The sequence below is a fragment of the Haliotis asinina genome, chromosome 7 (genome assembly GCF_037392515.1).
Source record: "Haliotis asinina isolate JCU_RB_2024 chromosome 7, JCU_Hal_asi_v2, whole genome shotgun sequence".
NCBI classification, from domain to species: Eukaryota; Metazoa; Mollusca; class Gastropoda; order Lepetellida; family Haliotidae; genus Haliotis; species Haliotis asinina.
The window spans coordinates 9,168,086-9,174,089 of NC_090286.1; positions in this window are offsets into that span (position 1 = coordinate 9,168,086).

Sequence of the window (6,004 nt, forward strand, 5' to 3'; positions counted from 1 at the left end):
CTGATCTCCCGTTATAGTCGGACATTCCCGGGGAATGAAGCATCATGCCTTTGCTGCACTGATGGTCTACTTTGCCCATATAAATATATATATATAGAGAGAGAGAGAGGGAGGGAGGGAGGGAGAGAGATGCTGTGGAGGTGCATCAGATCTGCTTCCCAAATTCCCAGTTTGTCTCTGGGAAAATATTAGAAGAAATGTCAAACGTTATCATGTAATTCATTTTTCAACCACTCATTCGTCAATGGGTATTCATAATATTTACAGCATTTGGGGTTGACATCAGAAATGTACATAAGTTTAAGTGAAGAAGGTGTGATTCCTAAATTTGCAGTTTGTTAAGAGACTTATTTGAGTTTGTTGAAATGATCAGATCGGGGAGTCAATGTCAGTAACGGGCATGTCCTCCCTGTGCATCGATGCATGCTTGAACATGACATTTAACAGAGTTAATCAATCGTCGAATAACGTTGTTTCCAATACCCTGACCCTCCACTATCAATGCATTTACCAAGTCATGACGATTTGCAGGTGGTGGATTACGTGAACGAATTTGTCTGTCTAGGTGATCCCGCAAGTGTTCAATCGGCGAGAGGTCTGGGGATCGAACTGGCCATGGCAGAACATTTACGTTGTTATGCTGGAGAAGGTCCTGTACAATCCTGGCTGTATGGGGCCTGGCGTTATCTTGCTGAAAGATGACACGCCGATGTTGCTGTAAGATGGGCAGCACAAGAGGACACAAAACTGCTAATGTAACGCTGTCTACCAGCTGTGTCGTCAAATCTCTGCATATGCCACCCCAAACCATAACAGTTCCGTCACTAAAAGGAATCGTCCCTTCAATGCAGCAGTGTGTTGTTCTCTCACATCGACAATGGTAGAGCCGAACCCGACCATCTGCACGGAATAACTGAAAACGACTTTCATCAGTAAACAGAATTCGTTGCCAATTCCGGTTCAACCAATGTTGCACAGTGCGATGTCATTGTTGATACTGGAAGTATAAAGTTTAATGCTACTCAAATTGTGATACGTAAATTTATTTATCGTTCATCCATTCGTATTTACACATTCTGAGACAAATGTGTCTTGCAATGTATTTACTGTCAGTTGGAGATGTAACGGTGTGATGAGGTCGTGACACCATACACAATCGCTCACCGTTGTCATGGAACCGAAAAAGTATCGAGTTATCGGAGGTTTGAGACATCCGGCCAGGGAATATCAACATGGGCAGTTATGCGTTTGTTGTTACGTTTTCCTTCGTGACATTTGGAGACTTTAAAGTCAGATGTTTTGTCTGCTTCTAGACGATAAAAGAGACCCGTTTCATCAACACTTTAGATATCGTCTTTGCCATACGATTGAAGCAGTACCCAGCTGCTAAGACAGTCCGCCACTCTGTCATAGCATAGAAATTTGTGTAGTCATTTTCTGCTTCTAATCAGTTTACACTGCCGCATTTCTTGAATTCAGGCCGCACTGTGTAAACCTGTTGAAACAACCGCAGTTCAGAGGGATACGTGCCCATGACAGGTAGTTGAATATGAAATTTCGTTTCAAATATCGAGTCAAAAAGGTAGTTTTACTTTTTGTTTTGTTTTCGCTCACCTATGTAAAATCTGCACAAATGTAATTTATTATTGAAAGGTGCATCCTGATATGCATGCATGCGTCAAGTGCTTGTGACAAAAGTTTGTACGACACCTTACATGCAAAAACCTTCTTTCTTTCTTTTGACTAATTCTTGTATTTACCATCCTACAACATTAATTTCTGCGTAACGTGTAATTTCCGTGACGTCATCAGATTGTGGGCACATAAATATATCGTGCACATGCCTATGTTACGTCATACAGGGAACAGTCCTTAATGCACGTGACACTGGCAAGCTGACCTTCGAACTAACCTTTGCGTTTTGTTTATGACTAATGTGCAGTTTGGTTGCAGGCTTTATCGGCATACCGAAATAGCAGTTATTCCTGTGTTAAGTTCAGTGGTATCTTATATTTTGAAAATAAATATTTCAAGCCAGTGGAATGCGACTGTGATGGGAGTCGGTGAAAATGAGCCTTGTGGGTAAAACGAGTATTCACAATTATCAGCCGATTGACTTTACTTGCCATTTTATTTTAGGAATACTGATGTTTCGAATCAAACCCGGGTCTTCGGCGTGACGAACAAAGGCTGCAGCCACTACGCTACCCCACCGCATCCATACACGTACATAATTACATAATTAAGTACTTAATTAAACACACTCATTTAAGGGGGTATTTAAATTCTTTAGCTTATATCTGAGTGTGTGCTATAAAAGTGCAAAATATTGGTCTCGTGTTTGCACACCGATTGTGCCACTATGTGTGATAAGGTGAGTATAGTTTTAGGCCGTCTTTAGCAATGTCAGGACTGGGGAAACCAGAAACTGGCTTCACACTTGCTGTCCATGTTGAGAATCGAACCCGGGTTTTCATCCCCATCCCATGCAACTATGCAATACAGAGAAGGTATCCAATACAGTCTGTCACCTATTTATGCTCACATTTAGGCAAGGGATTTCATTCTCCTGGCTAATAGCGCCGTATTAATTACTGTAACCAACAGATGTGTTTACAAAAGATCTACATCGATTGATCCTTCAGTTTTGTCTCTTTTCATGCCCATAAAACATTATTGATATCATTTCGAATATTGAAATGTTTGAAGGTCATGGATAACCAATCATTAACTGTTTTAAGGGAGTATACAACTGTTAAAAGTCTTTCATTATTATACTAGATATGTGTATAGCGCCGATATCCACTTCACCAGTTCAACTGCTCAAGGCACTATGTTTTTCTCCACAGCATCGGATGTCCATCACAACGACACATTGTATTTTCAATCTCAACTCCCTGGGGATCATACAACTCATGCAGCCAATTAGGCGCACCGAGATAATGTGGCTTTCCCATCCTTACGAGGTACCCATTTACGGCTGGGTGGTCTGGGTCACATAGTCACAGTACTTTGTTCATGTTAACTGCACGTTGCTGTACCCGCAACTAGTTGTTTGCTCGTATGACCACCATCTGCTCATCTGCCAACGGATTTGGGTTCTTTTAAGTGCACAGGGTTGTGTACTGCACACTAGGGGTTGTGGCAACACAGTAAGAGTCTGCATCTTGCCGACTTTATTGCATGGAAATATAATGTAGGAAAACGAAAACCTTATGCTTAATCGCCCAGTTTCTTGTCATAGTGCCACTTGTGGAAGTATTTAGTGTTTTTATAATCGTTTGTACAGTGTACAGTTTCCAATGCATAGCATGTCTCAACAGTATGTATCTTTGAAAATATCCATAGATCTTTATGTTATTCACAAGAATGTTACGCATTTCAACTCAGGCGTTAGACGTCATGTTTCTAACTGGACAAGACCATGTCGTTTAGTCAGTGTGCTGCTATAGGGGTATTTGTATGTCGATATTTTCCGGACGTCTCTCTGAAAGGAGACTCAAATAGTGCATATACATGTACACGTTCGTACAATCACTAAACGGCACCCTGGAAAAGACGAATCCGTAACCACACCCTTTTGAATTATGGGTTAATTATTAATGTCTTCAAGAAGTGCGCCAACAGCGAGAAGCCACAATGGCATATCACACACATACCAAGTATCTGGGGCGTCTTTCACGAAGCAACATTTACTAAGCTTAACCCAACTCCCAGTCTATAATATTGGGCGTATGTTACCTCAGTAACCCACGATCACCTTAGAGTTCTGTGAAAGGAACCCTAAACTCATGACTCTGCCCACCCGTATCTTTACCCAAAGTCCACTATTTGGTCACTAGGATGTTCAGTTGTCTCGCAATGTCCAAATTCGTGTTTTGCTGTAACTCTAAGACGTTTTGTGTTTTGTACAATACTTGTCACAGGTCCCTGCCAATCTATCTTAATATATTGCCCTGGTAATTTGTCCTGTAATACACTTGGAGCAGACTGTGGTCTTTCCTCGCTCGCCGAGGTAATTTTTTGTTATGCGATAAAAATGTCTATTCTTTGCCCAGAAACAATCAAAGATGTCTCGCATATCGTCCCAAGTTATTCTATTTTTGTCATTAACTAGTATATATCGACCGGATACCGGCTGATCACCTCAGTTTGTCCTTTATGAATGAGTTCGGTACAGCTCTTCGAATGGTCATCTGGTTCAGGTAGTGAGTGAGTAAATGTGGTTTTACGCCGCTTTTAGTAATATTCAACGACAGGGACACAAGAAACGGGCTTCACACATTGCACGCATGTGGGGTATGGAACCAGGATCTTCAGCGTGAAGCGCGGATGCTTTAACCCCGTCGCCCAGCAGGAAGTGAGGGCGGTTATAGTAACGTTTTCACGAATTGTGCGTTTTTTTCTCGTTTTTGTTTGCTGATAAATGCGAGTGAGTTTATTTTTATGCCGGAGTCCTCTATATTTCAGCTAATTGGCGGTGGTGTGTAACATTAGACTCTGCACCAAACAATCCGGTGATCACCAGTATGAGCATCATTCCCCGCAATTCTGAATCAGATACAAAGACATGTTTCGGCCAGGTCAGCGAAAGCCAAAGATTGAACGTACTGACCGCTGGACGTTGGCTTCTGCCCGATCCCCGCATGGTTATACGCCCGTGGACGGATCGTGCGTTGCAGATGTCGTATCACGAGTTCATATTGAAACTATGAATGAAATCATTTATAATCTACAGAAGTTACAGCCAGAAGTTTCCATAATTATGAATTGACCTCCCATAAAAATCAGCTATACATACTAGTACTAATGCTCGCGTAGCGTCAATATCCTGCTCAGCTTCGCAGGTGTTTTCTTTTATCCCTTTATCATTGGATGTCAATCTCAACGGTGTTTTAATAGACCCTTTAACAACCTTTGCTTGTAGATAAACGTGGCTGACGGGATTGGTTGGTCAGACACGCTGAGGTGGTTCAAGCATTCCACTTAAGATGCATCTGCGTAGTTCTAAGCTTGTCATGTCAATCACTGGATTGTATGGTCGAGATACGATTATCTATATACTGCAGATCTCAAAGTCAAAAGTATTGTTGACTGTGTTAAACAACAAGAACAACAGCAGCAACAACAAAACAAACATATAATCAAACAAATCATGTATTTTTATAAGGCAAGTCAATGGATCAATACATTGAGGCGCTGACAAATATTAACCCTTTTCACATTCATAAGAAATCTCTGCCAAAGTGACTCCGGTGTACAATTGTGATCAAATCATGAGCAGATGTTACAGTATTACAGCTCTACAAATCGTGCGTATTTTGTACTTGAAGTTTGTGACGCATTTACTGCAGATTTTCCATTTTGGGGGGTAACAAGATATAAAGTCAAACAACATTGAGATCGAGAGGCTGGAATATATGAATTTGCTTGAGGTTCACAGATAAAAAATGAAACATAAAAAGCTGCATTTATAGCATTGACATTGTGAGGCTATTCTTAAAAGTTTTGAAATGATTAGAATCTCACTTTCCAAAACACGGAAAGTGAAGTAAGAGGCATTTCACGCACGTTTCCCATGATTCATGGAAAGTTGGTTGATAGGAAACATCATATTGGCTTAGAGATGTCTTTCGATTTTGAGAGACAGTTTCTTTCGTGCTCTTTTCATCTTAAAACCAAAATGAACCACTCTGTGCCTGGAGCTTTTCATTTTGTCCATTACAATTTTTAAAAAAGAACTTCACTAAAGACGTATGAAAAATGCTGAAAATTGAGTTAAAGGCCTCATTAATCAATATTTCATCTCATTTAAGTTCAATATTCGACAGCAACAATCTCTCAGAAAAATAGGTTCACTGCGCGCCTGTTGAGAAATGTACCAAGTATTTTACAGACCATTTGCTTTGCCTCTGCATGTGTTTGTGTCCTTTACCAGCGCGGGGTCACGATTTAGCCACTTTCTGCTAACAATTTCTAGTTGATAAACATACGCGGGCGAAGT